The 20,682-nt window shown below is 45.1% G+C and overlaps 1 long non-coding RNA gene across 1 annotated transcript; it reads left to right on the forward strand.

The window, feature by feature from the left end:
* Window positions 1-1,396: 1,396 nt before the first annotated feature.
* Window positions 1,397-20,301, forward strand: LOC139084904 (uncharacterized). The gene is made up of 2 exons (XR_011542841.1): window positions 1,397-1,537; window positions 18,134-20,301. It is a non-coding gene; the product is annotated as an uncharacterized lncRNA (long non-coding RNA).
* Window positions 20,302-20,682: the final 381 nt, after the last annotated feature.

A 20,682-nucleotide genomic window follows, 5' to 3' on the forward strand; every position in this document is an offset into this window, starting at 1 on the left:
CCCACTTTTCTTTTTGCTACCCTATCTTGCGCACCTCGCCTACGTCCTGGATTGTGCCAGAGTCCTTGTCATTAACATTTTGTAATGGGGATGACAATTGTACCACGTGCTAGTGCTGACACATATTATTACTCTTCCTTTCGGTTTGTTATTTTTATTAACAAGCCAATGTCATTCCTATTACTCATTTTCATAAGGAAACCCAGGCTCAGAGAGTTAAAGTAACCCATCTAAGGTCACACAGCACCTGCTGGAGTCTGAATTCAATCTGTGGCCTTATCCATTCGCGATAAGTTCTCATGTGACCTGTGCAGTCAAAAGCCCAGCCCCTGCATTCAGAATTTTGTCTCCTCCACTTACAGATAATCCTGTCCTTCATTCCACTTTCTCTAAGTTTTAAGTTCCTTTTTGTTAAGCAAAGATAATAGTGATATCTGCTTGGGGGGGGGGGTGGCACAGACTCCCATCAGAGAATAGGTGAGAAATCCTTTATAATCAGCAGCATCTCCCCTACATGTTAGTAGTTCTTCGATCTCTATGGCTATTTTCACAAGAGGAGCCCAAAAATAGATTCGAAGGGAGGTAAATGAGGGAAATAACAATGCATAAATGCCTTCGGTGACATGCTCATATCTCACTCTCAGGTTCCCTGCACTTGCACTGTCTGTCTGGCACATAGTAGATGCTCAATAAATACTTACAGGGGGCGAGGAGAAAGGAATGGATTCTTAAATGAAAGCACAGTCTCCTAACCTGTGAACCCCAGGGGCTCAACGAATGGGTTGTGGGGAGATCCGTGAGTTCCCAGGAATTGGGGGACACCAGCCTTCTGGATTCTGGGTTTGTGCATTTTTCTAGGAGGAGAATGACAAGACTTCCAGGGGTCTCTGAAGGCTCCATGATTCACAAAATTGCGGGATGAGGCCCTTCCAGCAGCCTTGGCCCACAGAATTTGCCTCCTGGCGAAGTTTTGCTCAAAGTGCAAACTGATAAAAGCAGCTGAAAAGGGTGTGAGAAACAAACATATATACGTAATTAAATAGCTGTATCTACATGTGTGTGTCTGTGTGTTCTGAAACCCTATCAGAGGCTCTGATATATATATTTATTGATAAATATTATATATATATATATTTCATTTCTTGCCAAAACAAGTACAACACAGCACCAAAGGCATATCGGACCACAAACAATTTCAACAAACATTGGGGGTTCGCTTCTCCACTTTTTCTTCCTGTCCTCGCGTTCAGGAATTTGAACGGTCACTGGCCTAGAATCGAGAAGATTTTGAAATTCACTTATTATCTTTTACTGTCATGACTCAATGCGTTTCCCATGTTGCTGGAGAGATTTCACATCCGTCATTTCAATTGTTACGCAATCGTCCACTCCCTGAGACAATAACTCATTTAAGGCACGGGTTGTCGTGGGAATTGAGTTAATGGAAGAAATGGGCTTGCAGCAGAGTTGGGCACCTCCTAACGGCTCAGTAAATGTGAACGTTACTTTAATTTCATCCTCACGACAAGTTGACGAGGTAGGTGTTATTATTTTTACCCTCATTTTACAGGTGGGAACACTGAGGCACAGAGACGTTTCACAGCTGAAGCGAGTGAGTTAACAATTTCCAAACCCCTGATCTTTCATCTGACCCGCCTTCCACCTCAGGGGCAGGCCTACTCACAGCAAAAAGAATTAAGCTTTTGATGTGTTAATCCCATTTGTTTGCATGGAGATCAGAAGGGCTACAGTACCTGCGTTTATTTCTGTGGTTCCTGACTCCAAAAGGCCTCTTGAGATTAGTAAAGTTAGCTATTGAATTGTCTAGTTGGGTTAGATTATTGCCCCAAGGTCAAGACTCTCCTGCTCCCTCTGACGGTTTTATGACCTCGGGCGACACGTTTACCTTGGAGCTTGAACTTCAGCTTCTTCATCTCTAAATCTTCCCAGAGGGGCTGCCCAGCACCAACAGGATGAGATCTACCTGGCCCTGGACTGTGGTCCCCTCCCCCTCCCTCCACCCAGCACCCCACATCCAAATCCATCGCCCAGATTCTCCATTCCTGCTTTCCCTTCTCCTCTGACCCCTCCTCTCTTTCATCTCCTACAACGGCTTCCCAGCATCTCCAGGAGCAAATCCACTTTTCCTCATCTCTAGATTGAAGATGACACTCTCCAGGTCAGAAGTTTTGATGAAGAGTAAGTGATTAGCTATCTTGAAAGCCCAGTGTGTTGCACGTAGTTACCACTCACAATAAATGTATTATTACCGTTCATTATTTTGGTTGTTAGGGAGGGTGGGTGACATGGCCATCCAGTGAGAGATTTGCAGTCTAGAAACTCTCTCTCTCTCTTCTTTGACAATTTCCGAAACACCGCGGACCCACACAACAATACTGACCTCCGATTCCATTCTGGAAGGGGAGGAACTCTCTCTGCTGGGAGTGGTGGTGGTGGAGCTGGACGGGCCATTGAGAAGTCACACTCTAAAGGGGGCCAAAAGGTGCTCTCCCAGAGGCCAGGCTTGAAGAAAGCCTGGCTGTTCATCGGCACCTTTCCTTCCATGAGAAATAACATCCTGTTTGGGATTCTGGGACCCCTTAGCCTCTCCGTGGGCTCTGCCCCTCAGGACTGGGGGTCTCTTGGGAAATGCTGCAGGTCCACTGTCTTTGTTTTCCTCCATTTCTCCTTGGACACACCTTTTCTGGGCGCTGACATCGGCTGTCTGGTTTGGGTTGTTTTCTGGTTTCCACTGTGTGCTCACACAACGAGAGGGCTCCAGATAGCCAACCTTGCCCCTCGCCAAGCCTTTTAAAAACAGAATCAAGATAGAATCCAAGAATCCTCTAGCCATCCTGAACCTCCAAAGCCAGTAAGCTGTGCTAATGAAGACAAGCCTCAACCAGCTCTATTTTGGGTGTTCCCAGTATTCTGGCTGAGATGAAGGAGCCCCTGAGAAGTCTGAATGGCCTGCCCAGGAGGCAAAGCAGGTGGAAGGTGATCACCTCTTCTAAGAGCAGGTACTGGGCATATTCCAGAACTTTCCAACTTCTTTTGTCTCTCTCTACATACACAACAGCCTGCCAGGGCTGATAGGTAATAGATCCTTTTGAATAGAGAAAGATACCGAGGTTCAGAGAGGGTAAGTAACATCCTCAAGGTCACCTAAGTGGTGGAGCTGGGATGCACACCCAGAACTTGCCACATGCCGGATGAGTTCCAACTTCTGGTCCTCAATCTTCTGTGATCCGCACCCCCCACCCCCCAACCCCTAAACGGTCCTGTATTTAAAATCTGCTGCTGGAAATCAAGACTTTCAGGAAAGACCTGTTCATCTTTTGCTGGTTCTGAAGTAAACATGTCCCAGGCTGTTTGTGGATAACGAGGAATTCAGGCACTGGGGTGCTTCACAGGCTTCTGAGGTGTTGGCACGGGCTCAAGATCCGGAGAGGCTGGGAAGCCTTAAGGAGAAGGTCCCTGGTGGTTCACGTGCATTGATGGCTGCTGTGCAGTGCGCAACTACAACTTCAGAACCACCTAGAAGCAGTTTACTTGGGAAACACGGATGCGCACGTCTCCTCTACACCACCACGTACACATCCAATGAGAACCTCTAGAGTTTTTCTTAAATGGCAATGCAGTCAACTTCGCCATGACCAAAACTTGAATGAATGAACCATGGATTCAGCGCCTGGTGGAGAAAAACCACAGAAGTATAGCTCCATTTTTTTCTTGGAAATAAGTTACAAGCCGCCATTAAAGTTAATGTGTGTGTCCCTGAATTATTCAAGGATTGACCTTCTTTAGCTGTGGCCGAAAGCCTTTTGTTTAATAAGTAAATAATCTTTAGAGGTTAATTAACTTTATTTTGGCTTTGTATTTTATTTGTAATGTATTTTGTTTTGTTTTGCCATTTAAATATTTTCCCCCTATTTGGGCACGTTTCAAATTATATTCTTTAACTGCAAAAGTAGTACATTTCTTGTTAAAAAAAGTTAAGTCCACCCCTCACCCAGGCCGTCTTTAGTCCTCTCATATTCCACTGCCCTAGGAGTAACGGTTGTGCACGTGTTTAAAGGGATTTTTTTAAAAATCAGGTGAATTATCTTGAATATCAAATATTCTGATAATTCTGGACCGGATAATTCTTTGTTGTAAGGACAGTCCTGTGTGTTTTAGGATATTCAGCAGTGTCTCTGGTCTCCACCTACTAGGTGCCAGTGGTAACATTCCCTCATCCCCACTTGTGACAACCAGAAACTTGTCTAGACATTGCCAAAGGTTCCCTGGTGGTGTTAGGGGGCGGGAATCCTCCTTCACAAGTTATAAGAACCGCTGACATCCTTCGGCATTGCCCAGGACGGTGTGCAATCCGAATATTCTTGGCTGGAATGTACCAATAATTGACTGACTCTTGAGCTGGTTCGAGTTTCTCTCATTCTTGTCAAGACCCTACTCCCTTTTGAACTTCTCCAGAAACTCTGGATGCCCCGATGGGGTCCCACTTCCCTATAATATGGCAGAGCATGTTGGTTTTATTTTTATCCTTTCCACACTTACTCCATCTCTCTTGGCTTAAGGTCATGTGGTGACCTTGTCTGACCTCTCCCTGTCTTAGCTTGACTGAGGGAAGGCCTCAAATGCTGGGGCTCTGTGATGGTCATTTTCCTGACACATCTTTGATTCAAAGCCAGGTGCAGGGCCTGGCACAGCGCTGCTGTGAATACCTGTTGAGTTTTCTCTGTCACCTGCGTGTATTTGTGTCTTCTTTGAATTGAAAACAAGACACCAAGTATGAGCTATTTTTATAACACAAAAAATACACAATAATATTCAATAAGGCTGAATACACAGTATGCTCCCAAATTAATTTTTTAAAACTACCTACACAAAGACATGGGAAAAAATATAGCAAAATGTCACCAGGGGTGGTCCCCGGCTAGGGCTCATTTTTCTTCCGTGCCTCTCAGGAGTTTTCGGGCCATGAATGAAGGATGCCTGCCCCTGCTCTGCGATGGGGGGAACCCCACTCATGCTGGGGCTCCGTTGCTCACTAGCTGTGTGACCTTGGGCAAGCAAGGTCATCCTCTGAGCTTCCACAGCTGGGACCTCACCATAAGGATTTGGAATGATAAAAAGATAAGGAATGCAAAACAAAGCACTTTAATAGGGTCTCCATAAATGACGGCAATTGTCCTTATCTCTTTCATCAAATGTGTATTCTTTCTCTTTTTAAGATGAAAAGAAGGTCAAAGCCAATAAATTTTTTTTTTTTAAATCCTTGGGGAAAGGTTCTCAGCACATCCCTTCCTTCTTTTCCCCCTCCTGCCCAGTCCTCTCCTCCACGGTCAGCACAACTGGGCCACCTAGTGCCCTGGGGAGCCCCTAAGAGCCCAGTGGCCAAGGCAGAGGGGCCGCGTGACCCCAAACTCAGAGCCGACTCTAATAAACCCAGAGACTCTGTGTAAATACACCTGCACCCACAGAGGACAACAGCGCTCAGAGAATCCCCCAGCAGTCACAATCCCAGAGGAGTTCATTTTACATCTTTGAGGTCAATTTGATGATATGTGTTTCCCGAGTTGTTTGGCTCTGGCTGATAAGGAATCTGTCAACCCCGGTGCAGCGCCTGGGGCTCCGAGAAGCCCTGGGGATTGGACATCTAGAGCAGAGGAAACAAAAGTCAGAGCCCCCGTTGGTCAAGTTCTGACGGCCTCGCTTACCCTTCCAAGCAACCTGACAGCTTGTTCTGTTTCGTCCCTTGAGGCTGAACGTGGTAGCGAGTCTTAACCAAGGCCGCCAGCTGGTAAAGGATGCAACCAAGGGGTGAATGGTGTTAGGACTTAATTTATTTCTATTCAGGACACCCGTCTTCAGGATAATCAGAAACAGCCTGGCCCAGGGTCCTGTAGAACCTTGTTGCTTCTCAAAGTGTGGTCCTCGGACCAGCAGTAGAGCCCCACCCAAGAGTCTGTAAATGTGTGAATTCTCAGCCTGCCTCCCCTACTGAATCAGAATTATGTTCAGAACTGGCTTCGTTTGCTTTTTTGTGTCCCCTACCTCTGTGTCTAGTTCAGGGGCCTTAGACCAGGCCTCTGTCATCTCTCGTCTGAATCACCCTAACAACCTTTAATATGCTCCTTCTTTCTCCTTCTAAACCAGTCTGACACCCCTTGCTATAGATCTTTCAATGGCTCCCCAGTACCTTGGCATTAACTTCTTAACATTGCTTTTAGGCCCCTCCTGTTCTGGACCCCGCCTTCTGCAGTCTCCTCTCTGACCTCACTCCTCCACTGCAGCCCACACTTCACGGTCCAGCCTCATCAAATGGTTTGCCCTCCCTGGCATGGACCTGGCCCTGGGGCTTTGTACATTCTAGGCTCACTGCTGGAACATGCTCTGTTTTCTCTCTCCCCCAGATTAATCTGACTTGGCCTTCTGTTCTCATTCGGGTACTTCTTCAAGGAAGCGCTCCAGCCCTTTGAGGCAGCCCTAGGGTAGTATCATCCTGTAACGCTGTGGTGCCTGCCTGTTGTCCTCTCTAGATTTTAAGCTCCTCGAGGACGGAATTCGTGTCTTCCTCATTCATGGAGCTTCAGCACTTGGCAAGAGGTCTGGAACACAGTGCATTCTCCATGGTGGTTGACTGAATTAACCTGAACTCTTAAGATCTGTCTCTTAGAGCTGGGCAGTTGGTGTGAAGGCCCGTCTGTTAATCTCTCTTCCTGTGGTGTTGCAAGGACCATCATCCATAGGATGCTGTAGGTCTTTTATTTGATAACACGTGTTTTGTTTCTGTGTTTGTCTTGTGAAACATAACTGCGTAGGATACACACAGTTTAAGCAATACTTATAAAGTAGACATCAGTGTGGGCGGTGTGCAGAACACAGGCCCCCAAATCTCCCTGAGTACCCCTTCCTCGTCCTACAAGAAACCACTCTCCTGGCTTTTGGGATAATCATTTTCTTGCTTTTTAAAATAGTTTTAACCCCTATGTCAGAATCCCTAAGCAATATAGTTTAATATTGCCTCTTTTGCTTTTGAACTTTATGTAAATGGAACCACGCTCTAGGAGGGTCTTGAGTCTGGCTTCTTTCCCTCAACACGCTGTTGTGAGATTCGCCCGTGCTCTTGCGGGTGGCCGTCTGCCGTCCGTTTTCACTGCTGGGCAGCTCCTTGTGTCATTATGGTGCCATCACTCCATTCCACTGCTGGTGGGCTTGGGGCCGTCTCTAGTTTGGAGCTTCATGCACGTGATGTGTGGACAACATTCCTGGCTGTCTCCTGGTGCACGTGCACCTAAGTTTCTGTAGGGAACAACCCCAGGAGGGCAATTGCTGGGAGGTACGGTATGTGTATATTTAACACACCATCCTCTAAAGTGGTCTGGAACCCCTGCTATTGGTCTCCTGGGTAAGAATCGGAGATGCCAGGAGTTCTCTTCTGTATCCTATCTCAGTCTCTCCAAAAGGGCACATTATAAAGGGAAAAAAAGAGAAAGAGAGAGAAGACTTCTAGTTCATAATCTCAAGTTGCCCCGGGGCCTTTCCACGGAGCTGCCTGCCGGCTGAAGCAGGCATGCTGAGATGGAAGGAGGGCAGGCACAGAGCGGTCCCCTGTCTTTGATGCCTATCTGAGTGAGGCTGGGTTGGCATTTGGGCTTCTCAGGTGACTCAGCCAGGAAGAATTTTCCCAGCTGAGGTCACTCACTACCCCCTGCCCCCACCCCAGGCAGCTCCAGAAAGGGAGAGGCCTGGCCCTCCCAGGCAGTGGGGTGGGGCCAAGAGCAAGGCCTGACGATCACCGTTGGGCTCCCACTTTTCCCAACAACAGAGTACTCATCAAGTCTCCTAGTTGCATTTTATTATTTTCCCCAAAAGGAAACCACTTTATGGTCCTTTCTGATTGTGAAGATGATTTTCTCTAACTGAGGAAGAAAAAGAAATCAGAATTCTAAAAAGTATAAAAAGGGAAAGAAAAATTATCACCAGTTAGAAATCCATATATGTATCTGTGTATGTACGTACGTGTTTGCGTGTATGTGTGAGTGTACGTGCTATCGGCGAAATTTGCACGTAGATGGTGTGTTAGACAATCGAAATTGCTGTCCTGTGATTATCTAAGAAACGTCCTTGCTTTTAGGAGATGCCTGCTGAAGAACTAGGGAGTAAAGCATCCTGAGGTCTACAGCTTACTTCACATGGTGCCACAAAAGCAACAATCAGGACATGTATATAGACGGATGGAGGCATGGATATCGATGTACGTATAAGGCATAGTTATAGATAGAGTGTACATGTGGCAGAACATCAGCAATGCTGAATCTGGCTGGAGGAAATAGGGGCATTCAGTGTACTACACCTGCAACCTTTCGGTCAAATTTGAATTTTTTTCCAGCTGTGTTGAGATGTAATTGACATACAACATTGTGGAAGCTTAAGGCGCACGAGGTGCTGACTTGACACACGTGTGTATCGCAAAATGATCACAACATTAAGGTTAGTTAACACCTCCATCAACTCATACAACTACATTTGTGTGTGCATCTGTGTGTGTGTGTTGTGTGTGTGTGTGGTGAGAATATTTAGGATCTACTCTCTTAGCACCTTTCAAGTGTATAACACAGTATTATTAACCATAGTCTCCATGCTGTCCATTAGGTTTCCAGAACTTATTCATTTTATAACTGAAAGTTTACAACTTTGACCAACATCTCCCCATTTACCCCACCCCCTCCCCCCAGCCCCTGGCAACCACCACTCTACTCTCTGTTTCTACAAGCTTGATGTTTTCAGATTCCACATATAAAGATCATACAGTATTTGTCTTTCTCTGCATGAGTTATTTCACTTAGCAAGATGCCCTCAAGCTCCATCCATGTTGTTGTAAATAGGAAGGATTTCCTCCTTTTCTATGGCTGAATAATGTTCCATTGCACGTAAATGCCACATATTCTTTATCCATTCATCTTTTAATGGACACTGAGGTTGTTTCCATATCTTGTCTATTGAGAATAATGCTGCAGTGAACATGGGGGTAGATATCTATTCCACTCAGTGATTCCATTTCCTTCAGATTTACACCCAGAAGTGGGATAGCTGGATCACATGGCAGTTCTATTTTTAATTCTTTGAAGAAGCCCAGTGCTGTTTTCCATCGTGGCTGTGCCAATTTCCATTCCCACCAACAGTGTGCAACATCTCCCTTTTCTCCACATCCTCACCAACACTTGGTACCACTTGGCTTTTTGATAATGGCCAGTCTGACACGTGTGAAGCGATACCTCGCTGTGGTTTTGATTTACATTTCCCTGATGATTAGTGATGTTGAGCACCTTTTCATATACCTGCTGGCCACTTATATATCTTCTTTGGAAAAATGTCTATTCAGGTCCTCTGCCCATTTTTAAATTGGATTATTTGGTTTTTTTTGGCTATTGAGTTGTATGAGTACTTTATATATTTTGGATATTAGCCCCGTATCAGATATAGGGTTGGCAAATATTTTGTCCCATGCTTTAGGTTGCCTCATCATTTTGTTGAATTTTCTTTTTTCAAAATAAAACGTGAAAGTGACATCCTCATCCCATGAACCAAAAGTAACCAACGTTTATATCTGATAAATTTCCTCCACAACTCTTTAAGAATTCACGTGCATGTGCACACACACATAATTTTGCATGCACAGCATTGTACTACACTTGTTGGCTTGTAACGATTACTTTTTATTCAATAATATATTGTTACTCTCTCTTCATGTCAGTGTCAAGGCCATGCCACGCTTAAAGGTTATGAATATTCTTCAGTTTACTTAACCAATTCCCTTTGATTGGTTTTCCCCTATTGTTGGACTTTTCATTTTTCCAATTTCGCCATTATTATAAACATCACCACAGTGAACATCTTTATGCATAAGCCTTTGCTTCTATCTCCTAATAAGTTCTTTGGTATAAACAAGTACTATTTCTTAAGTTTTAAATTTTTTTAATCAAATTCTGCACTGAGTGCTCAATTTTTAAAAAAATTTTCATCGATATAATTTTTTACTGAGTTTTACTGAGATAGAACTGAACATATAACATTGTATTTGTCTTAGGTGTACAGCAGAATGATTCAATATATGTATATAGCAATAAGGTTAGTAAACATCAATCATCTCACATAGTTACAATGTTTTTTCTTGTAGTCAGAACTTTTAAGATCTATGCTCTTAGCAACTTTCAAATATAAATACAGTATTATTAACTATAGTCTGTGCTTAACTGTTTTTAATGACTATTTGTTCTTTTTGGATATTTACTCTGCCCGAAGTGGTTTACTTGACATTATTTCATTTAATTTTCACAACAGTATCATGGGGAAGATACCATTATTATCCCTATTTTAAAGATGAGACTGAGGCTTAGCAGGTTAATGACTTATCCAAAGTCACACAGCCAGCTTTATCTAATTCTAGAAGTTGGGAGTTCTTAAACAATTGGCTTTGATTAAGCAAGATGCACCTGGAATTTCCTTCTGCGATCACACCAGGTAAATGCAAGGCCCATTAGATTATTGAGCTTCCCAAAGGGGCGTGGTCAGAATTGGGAAGGAGGTGGGAGGCCGGCGGCTTCTGCTGGAGCTCTGCTGCCCCCTGGTGGCGATGCTCTTCTATTGCTTACAGGGTCGGTCCCTTGGCACCGGCTAGCTGCAGTGGAATTCACACCCTTTAGGCCACAAGAACACTAGCAATATAACTGTCATTATCTAGATATTTCCAACCCTCCACTGAGAGTTACATACACGGTCAATCCAATCCTTGCAACGTGGCAACTATCCCCGTGCCCTAGAGAAGAAGCTGGGGCTCAGAGAGGTTAACCCAAGGTCACGTGGCTCGCTAGTCGCAAACTCAAATTCCATTCCAGTTCTTGCTGGTGCTCAAGTGAACCCCGTACTTCTTCCGACTTGACGCAAAGCAACATCCCTGAAACCTTTTGGTAAATTTAATCTGAGCCCCAGGTAGTAGGGTACAGATTCAGAGAACAGGCTCCAGCATCTGACCGTCCTCAGTCGTGATCCCACCTCGGCCACTTGCTAGTTCTATGACCTTGAGGAAGTCTCTTGACCTCTCAGAGGCTTATGTGAAAACGGGGATGAAATGAGTAATCCAGGAAAAGGGGCCCCTCCCAGGGGCTGGCATGTAAGAAGCAGTCAGTAAATTAGAGCTTCATATCCAAGAGCTCGGGACCGAGAATCAGGCTCCTGGATTCAGGTCCGGCTCTGATCCCGACAAGACGTGAGCAGCTCCCTTCCTTCTCTGGGACTCTGTTTCCTCCTCGGTCAAGGGCATTCTTTCCAAAGTAATTCATTGATTTGCAACCACTGCTCTTGGCTCTGAACCAGATGCTGAGGCTCACAGTTTCCTCATCTCTAAAATGGGGGAAAAATACAACATTTCACAGCGTTCCTGCGAGGCAGCAAATATGATGGTGCTAGGCAAGGGGCTGTTTTGTTAATGCCAGAGGTCTATGAGGTCAAGTCTCAGCAGCCAAGGAGCATGAGATCTCCTGAGATGTTGTAAAAGAGATAAACTGATGAGTAACATTAGCTGAGTGCTGAATTTTTGCCAAGCACTCTTCTAAGTCACAAACATCAACTCATTCCTCAGCTTTACGAGGGAGGCCTTTGACTGGTCCTGTGTGGTGAGCTAAGAGTGGGACATGTGACCCAGATCTGGCCAATCACAGCTTCCCATATCCTGGCCTCAGTGATTGGTTCAGGGAGAGCCATAAAACCCAAGCCTAACCAATCAGATCCTTTCTTGGCGCTGTGTCTCTAAATGCTGGTGGAAAGCATCTTCCTCTTAGCTCTGGAGAGCCGGGGTGATGTCAGCCGGAAGCTGCCTGGGTCCTTGCTGTGCCCTGGAAGGACAAACTGCATGGGTATGAGGCCAGTGCAGAGAGAAGAGAGGTAAGGAGAGTTGAGTTGAGACCAGCTAATATCGTTTGAATCTCTGTGTCCACTTTTTCTCTTCCCAGTATGTGAACCAGTGAATCCTACTTTTTTCTTAAGCTAGTTTGTTGAGATTCTGTCATTTATAACAAAAAGGGACCTCACCAATGTGCATATAGAAATCATATTATTAGTTATGGCCACCCATATAATAATACTGATCCTTATGGCTTCCTATATGGTGGCATTTGACATGGTCTTTGTGATGGGTTGAATGTGCCCTACGCCCAGCAAATTCATGTTTTGAGGCCCTAATACCCAATGTGATGGTATTTGAAGGTAATTAGGTTGAGTTAAGTTCACGAAAGTGGGACTGTCATGATGGGATTGTGCTCTTATAAGAAGAGGAAGACAGAGAGATCTCTCTCCATGCACACACACCCAGGAGAGGCCATATGAAGGAAGACACAGCAAGAAGGCAGCACTTTCCAAGCCAGGAAGAGAACCCTCACCTCTCTGAATCAGCCGACACCTTCATCTTGGACTTTTCAGCCTCCAGCATTGCAAGAAATAAATGTGTGTTGTTTGAGCCCCTGCAGGCCATGGTGTTTTGTTACACCAGCCTGAGCTGACTCAGACAGTCTTCAAGACTCAAGACCATCCTCTTTATAAACTCTTCTTGGATTCCTCCCAGGGGAAAATGGTCACTTTATAATCAGTGCATTTTACGTCATCATCATCATCGTTGTCGTGTTTTTTATTCTATAGATTTGTAAAGTCAGAAGTCAGATGATCCTTGACTTTACGTCTTCCTGCCTTTTCTCACACGATTTCCTCCACCTGGTTTGTCTTCTTTCCCATCTATAGGGCGTCGACCTTGCAGTTATAAAGAGCAGCATCTTCTGAATCAGACGGACCCAGGTTCAAATCCCACCTCTTCTACTTCCTAGCTCTTTGACCTGGGTCAAACCACTTACTGTCTCAGTTTGTGCACCCATAAATTGGGCACATAATGGTACAGGCTACACAAGATTGATATGATCAAATTAAACTGTGGTGTGTGTTAGGTTTTCAGTAATCGGTAGTGAATTCTTGACTAATACTTTATCTCGTGAGGCTGTTTCTTGGTGGTGTTGGGGGTTGTGGTCAGGGTTCAATGGAGGAGGGCGAATCGGAAGGTATGCTCTGAATTTTCCCATCATAAACCTCAATCTAGGTTAAATCAGGATACATATCAGCAGCTCGGTGTAAGCCAACCATCCGTCCCCAGGGAGGAAGGAATTCCCATCAAACCTTCGGCTTCCAAACAAACATCTTCCCACACTTAACGCATCTCATTCCCACAATCTTGGACCTCTCCAAGGAATACAGCAGAGGGAGGCAGGACAAGAACGAGTCCCCTTGTGGAGGGACACTTTGCGAGATGCTCCAAGATGCTGGATTCTTATTTGGGAAAAGAAGTCTTAATAAAGTGAAATGTCTAAGTCTGCTTAATGGGCTTTGGGAACTCTTTTTTTAGGTGCCCTAGCTCGGGTGGCTGCTAAATAATTTGGGTTCTTCCCTGCCTCATCTCGGGTAGGTGTCTGCATTGAAAGCCTGTGGGTTCTGCAGCCGGGGAGACCTGGGTAGGAATTCTGGCTTCTCCGCTCACCTGCCCTGTGACTGTCGCCACGTCGTCTTACTTCTTCAAGTCCGACTTCTACTTCTATATCACAGGGATACTTACGTTGCATAGCTGCTGTTTAAAGATTAAATTAGATAATATCTTTGCCAAGTTCTTTGATACCTCGTGTTGCAGGTATTTATAGCTTTGGGGCAAACCACTTTAAAACTTACTGCCTTGAAACGGCAACAGCATTTATTTTGCTCACAATATGCAATATATTAGGGCTTGGTGGAGACAGCTCGTCTCCGCCCCACTCAGCATCACTTGGGGTGGCTCTAAGGCTGGGCGCCGGGATCATCAGGTGTTTCACTCATTCATTTGTCTGGTGGTTGGTGCTGACTGTTGGCTGGTGCCTCAGCTGAGGCCATTGGCCGAAACGCCTGCACGTGACCTCTCTGTGTGGCTGGGGCTTCCTTACAACCTGGTGGCTAGGTTTTAAGGGTGAGTGTCCCAGGAGAGAGAAAGCCCAAGTGGAAGCCATCTCATCTTTTATGACCTAGTCTCAAAAGCCACACAGCATCTCTTCTGCGAAATTCAGTTCGTTGGATCAGTCACAAAGGCCTGCTGAGGCTCAAAGGGTGGGGAAATAGCTCTCTGTCTTGGTGGGGGAAAGCCAAGGTTCTGGAAGAGAATGTGGGACCAGAAATATTACTATGGCCCTTTGGGGAAAATACAAATTACCTCATCTGATAAGTGCTTAAGAAAGAGCAGATATATATGCAAGCCTTGCATATGTGTTCTCTATTTGCAAAACAGGAATAAATAATACCTACTTTGTGGAGAAGATGAAAAATGACAAATGATATATGGAGAGTTCCTAGTATGCAATAGGTGCTTAATAAATGGGTAATTATAATAGCAGCCCATTTCTCCTGAGCCGTCGCTTGGTACCAGGCACTACCTTCAGGGCACTTCATTGCGTTTTGTCTCCTTTAATCCTCACAAAAACCCTATAATGTAGGGGCTGGCCCCGTGGCCGAGTGGTTAAGTTCGCGCGCTCCGCTGCAGGCGGCCCAGTGTTCCGTTGGTTCGAATCCTGGGCGCGGACATGGCACTGCTCGTCAGACCACGCTGAGGCAGCGTCCCACATGCCACAACTAGAAGAACCCACAACGAAGAATACACAACTATGTACTGGGGGGGCTTTGGGGAGAAAAAGGAAAAAATAAAATCTTAAAAAAAAAAACAAACCCCTATAATGTAGATCGTATTGTTATTCCTCTTTTACAGATGAGGGGACTGTTGCTCAGAGAGGGTAAGCAACTTGCCTTAGTGTCACACAGCTGGCTAGTGGGACTTCCAGGGATCAAACCCAGGCAGAGCAGCTCAAGCATGAGTGCTTTTAAACCTAACCCCACACTGCCTCTTAGTGATGGAGGTAGTTGTCCTCTCAGCACAAAGGTTTACAGTGTGACTCAGTGGAAAATACTAAGTCCATAGAGCCAAGAAACAAGCCAATGTAGAAAACATGGCTAAAGGCTGAGACTTGAGGGGCGCCTGGCACCAAAGGTTTAATTGTTTGAGCCCCAGGGCCATGATTAGTAGGGCCCACAAAGGACACCCTGACCTTCCAACCACCCCTCCTGCAAGTGCTCACACTGTAAAGCTCTAAAAATTAAGAGCTGGGTGAGAGAGAGTAACTTACTTTGAAGGGATACAGACTTTTCCTCTGTAGCAGACAATAGGACTAGGTGAAAGCTAAGCAAACAGAAGGAGAAAGAGCCTTCTAACTATTAGATCCTCAAGAACTGAGAATGGACTTCCTTGCAAGATGATGAGCTCCCCGTCTCTGGAGGCATTCAAGTACTTGTTATGAATAATCTAGTGTTATTACATTGTTTTGTTGAGGTAAAGCCTGCATTGGAAGAGAGGACCCTCCCAAGGTTGGTCTTCTAAGATTTTTTTCCGCAAAGAAGGAAAATTCCAAATGCTTGGTGGATTTGGATGAAAAACCAAGAGGAAAGGGTGGAGCACACCCTTCCAGTGCAGGATTTTGGCTGAGTCACAGAGAGGGGGTTGGAAACAAAGCCAGGGTTGTTCTACTTTGGATAGCTAGCTAGCGTATCTCTATCAGCCCGGGGGGCTCGCTGAAATTTATTTCATTTAGACCTTTTGAGCTTATTCTGTTTACAAAATTTGTTTTGTTCTAAAAAAAAATATGGAAAAAGCTCACATGGAAGAGAGGTTATTTTCTCCATGTTTCACAGAACAGGTCACCTTATAATGCATCCTCATAGCTCCCTGCTCTTCTCTTTTATAGCATCTAACACATCAATTGATGTCTTCTTCTTGTTTTAGAAGGAAGTGCCCTGAGGGCAGGCATGCTTGTCTTGTTCCCTTTGATAACCCTAGTTCCTAAATCAGGGCCTGGCAGATAGTAGATGCTCAGTAAATACTTGTCAAACAAAGAGAAAGGACAACTAAGATCAGGGAGCAGCAAGCAGCTGGCCATCCCGGGGACCCTTTGAACTCTGGTGACCTGGCAACACAAGGATTTGTTCCATCTGCTTGGGATAAGTGGTCGCCCAGCGTTGGCGGGATGTGCCCATGGATCCCTGCCATTGGCTGAGCATATAGATGTGGGGGAGCCCTGGTCATCTCTTGGCCAAATCCAGCTAATCCTTGAAGCCGTCCTTTCCTAGTATCTGTGCAGCTGCCACCATGCCTTGCCAGGAGGTTGAACTTTTATTACATATGTATATATATAATTTAAAATATATATAATAAATAAATTAAAATATATAATAAACATATGTATATAATTTTGCCTTGATTTTATCATAAAAATAATATAGGCTGGTTGTAAAAATGCAAAGGCAAAAATACATAGAGAAGAAAGTAAAAGTTTTCTTTAATCTCTACCCTACAATCCACTGCCTGGAGGAAACCGCTGTCAGTAGTCTTCCTCATCTTTTATATATGTTTTCTAAGATAGAAAACATCAGAGAATGTTAACCCTATTCTCTCCCAACTTGCCTTTTTTGATTTAACACTGTATCGTGGATATCTTTATATAACAATGCCCTGAAACCCGTACTGAGTGTTTCGTCATATGGCTATGCCACAATTTATTTTGCAAATCCCCGGTGGATGGACACTGAGGTTTTTTCCATTTTTTTCACTGGTTGTAAACAACGCTGCCACATCATCGTGTGCCTGTGTGAGTATTTCTGAAGGAGGGACTATTTGAAATAAAGGGAATGTAATTTCAAATGTTAACTATGTCACAAATAATGTCCTCTTCTCTATAAGTTCTTGGCCATGTTTAGGCATCCAGGTCCTCTCATTGGCTGCCCTTTGATCCTGACGTTAGTAGTAGATGCTGTTGGTTCCTCATCATATCCCCTTGGCACTCTCTGATCTCTGCTTGCTGGGGACTTCCTACTCACAAGGACTTTCCATCTGAGGGCTTTCTCTGACTTGCTCAGCCTGTACTCAAGCTTCAAGACCTGGGGAGCTGGCTTTCCTGAGAGGAGCCCCCAGCTAATGACAGATGAGAGTTGGAGCATAAATACCCCAGCTTCCTCCTCTTGCAGGCAGCCAGCTCTGATGTACGTTCCACACCATCTCTTAGGGGTCCCGGTCAGGATTCAACCTCAAACACCCAAACTGAACACCTGCTCCTTGACACACCCTGTACTGGGTCCATTTCCTTCCCTCCTTCGCCTCCTCATTCCCTACAAATGCTTCCTGAGGTCGCCTCCCAAATACGACGCTTATCCTCACATCCTTGTCTTAGGATCTGCTTCTGGGAAAGCCCAACCCAAGACAAAGCTCTTCCCGGATAGTTGTCATGCTTCCCCACCAGCCCACAGGTGAGATGGATGCATCTTTTAATCCGTATCCCCGTGCTTCACCTTGACTCAGCCCCAATGCCAATGTGCCTATGCCGGCCAGGGGCTGTCCAGTAACAAACTGGGTGTTGAGGCCTCTAGAACGTAGCGGAGAGAATCTAAGACTATATCAGCAAGTCTGGACTCCAGTTCCTGCTCTTTCACCCTCAGCTGAGTGATCCAGGGCGTGTTGCTCGTTTCTTCTGAGCCTGAGTGTGCCCACCCTCTCTTATAGGGCAGTTGGGAACTTAAAATGAGATCGCCTAAAGCTGCACTTTTATTTGATGTTAAATATAATGAAACTTTCATTTTCTCTGGTCTCAATCGACACACGCGGCTAGTGGCTACAGTATTCGGCGGCTCGGCTATAGAACATTTCGTCATTGCAGGAAGTGATATTGGACAGCGCTGATGCAGAGCAATGGTTTTTGACGTTTTGAGGGTCATTCAACACCTGGAGAATTTAGAGACCTTTTCCATAGAGACGCTTTCCCCCTCTCCCCTGCCTCCCACATGTATAATTTTGCATATGGTTCCAAGAAGTTTCTGAACAATCTGAAACCCATTAAGACCCCCTGAAACAGTGCATGCTGGAGATACTTTATAGATGTAATGTAACACAAGGAACTTTGAAAAAGTTGGGCATACTGAACCCTCGCAATAATCCTTGGAGTTCAAGTCTGTCCTTATTTTCCTTTGACAGATGAGGAAACAGACTCAGAGAGCCTCGGTGACGTGCCCGAGATCACACAGCACCCAAGGGAAGAATTGGGATGCCAACCATGATCTGCCTGATTTAAAAGCCCAGGCCCTTCACAGTCTGCCATGACAATGAAAGCAACGAGTGTGCCTCTAGCTATGGGTCAGGAGACCCCATTCCCTTGCGAACACCCCGTGTGCATAACCAAGTTGTTGACCAGGGAAGTCTCCAGACCATGGCACTCCAGAACCTGCACTCCAATCTTCTCATCTGCTTTCCTTCCCATCCCTCCATCTTGGAGAGTAAGGCAGGAAGCACACAATTGCTCAGGACCCAGGATGGGTGAAAATAAATATGGCTGCGTCATTGGCTCCCACCCACCACCGCCAGAAAGTTTCCAGAGGCAACTCATGCTTTAGCTGTTATGAATTTGCCATTTTTCTTTGCCCCTTTGAAGCCTGAAATGCCTTTTAAAGGCCTTCATTTAATTCTTGCTTTCGATTTTATTTCTTCTGCTTAGTAAATTGTTTATCATATTTTAGAAATCTAGGGAACCCGAAACTTTTTTTTTTTTTGGTGAAGAAGATTATCTCTGAACTAACATCTGTGCCCATCTTCCTCTATTTCGTATGTGGGAAGCAGCCACAGCGTGGCTTGATGAGTGGTGTGTAGGTCCGCATCCGGGATCCAAGCCAGTGAACCCGGGCCGCTGAAGAGGAGCACATGAATTTAACCACTATGCCAATGGCCAGCCCCCCAAAAACATTTTTTAAGAAGTTGTTAATAGGGAAAATTTCAAACAGATACAAAAGTAGAGGGACCTGTTGTATGAAACTCCATGTACCCACCAGTCAAAAATTATTAACTCATGGCCAATCTTGTTATTATCTATAACTCCATCAAGATTAACTCCCATCCAGATTATTTCGAAGCAAATTTTGACGTATATTAAACACTACTCTTAATATTAATAATAATACTAGTGGAGATTTTTTTTCTCCAGCAGCTGGCAGAGAAGGGGAGAAGCTGGAACTGTCCTCAGCCGCCATCCCTGAGGTCCCCAGAAGTGTTTGAGGAGGCTGGAGTCATCTCCAGGGGTGGGGAGTCCCCCCGAGAATGGAGGAGTCTTGAGTCAGACAACAGACAGATTTCATGGGGACCATGACCTTGAGTTGAGCAGAAATGACTGGCCGTGGAGGTCTTTGGTGTCTGTGTCACCTCCTCTCTCCCTGAGACAGTCGTTGCGCCATAAATTGCAGGGGCCAGAACTTCGTTTCGGAAGGTTTTGTGATCCCTCCTGCCCTCTCCACCCGGTGATGTTGAAATTTGTTGCTTTCCTTCATGTTCCGACCGTGGGTGTAATTATTGCCAGGGGACCAGCAATTAACCTTCCACAGAGAGACCAGGAAGACCTCTCCGGCGGAGCGTCCTGTGGCAGGAGGAGACGGTTTGTCGAGTTCCAGCGGAAGTGCCCGGAATGTCTGCTCTCAGACAAGGGGGCGGCAGGCGGGGGACCCGGGGCCGTGGAAGGGTCAGTATTTCCCACTGGTCTCATCAGAACCGGAGTGTGGGGCTGTCACTGAACTTCACGAGGGAGAATCATATCTCCATCTGTGCTCGGGATGCTGGGTCCAGCTGGAAAGTGTTCCCTCCCTAATTTTCTCTTAGTACGTCCTTCACTCAGTAACATACGTCCCTATCACATACTAAGCCACACATATTTCATTTTCTTTTTCTTTATGTTGAAGTATAACTTATACACAATAAAAGGCACAAATATTAAATGTGCAGCTTGATGACTTTTTCATGCGTACACACCTGCATCACTACCATCAACCTCAGCACCCCGGTAAGCTGCCGTATACCCAATCGATTCTCTCCCCACAAAGGTAACCACTATTCTGACTTCTATCCCCGTAGGTCATTTTGCCTATTTTTGAATTTCATATAAATGGAACCACACAGTATGTTTTCTTTTGTGTCTGGTTTCCTTCTGTCACGTTGTCTGTGAATCCGTCCATGTTTGTTGCATCTAGCTGTTTGTTCTTTTTCATGCCTGTATACTATTCTATCTCATGAGTATACAGCAATTTATTTATGCATTCTGTTCTTAGTGGGCATTTGGTTTATTTCCACTCTAGGGTTATGGCAAATAAATCTGCTGTAATGTTCTTGTGTGTGTCCTTTGGTGTACATAAGCACACATAAGCACTCATTTTGGGGGAGAGTATACATTGGGGAGTGGAATTTCTGGGTCATAGGAACATACATATTTCAACTTTATTCGATACTGCCAAACAGCTTTTCAAAATGATAGCATCCACTTATATTCCCAAGGAAACATGTGGGAGTTCCAGTTGCCCTAGAACCTCACCCGTTCTTAGAAAGGACAATCTTTTTAATCTTATCTATTCTGGTGGGTGCAGGAGAGGTAGACGACATGAAAATCAGAAATAGTGTGCAATAGAGTATGACAGAGAAAAATTACAAATGCATTGCATTCACAACCTCAGGGGACATTTTGGTCCAGGCTTTCTTCCTCTCCCCACTTT

This window comes from Equus przewalskii, chromosome 7 (assembly GCF_037783145.1).
Source record: "Equus przewalskii isolate Varuska chromosome 7, EquPr2, whole genome shotgun sequence".
Classification (NCBI taxonomy): Eukaryota; Metazoa; Chordata; class Mammalia; order Perissodactyla; family Equidae; genus Equus; species Equus przewalskii.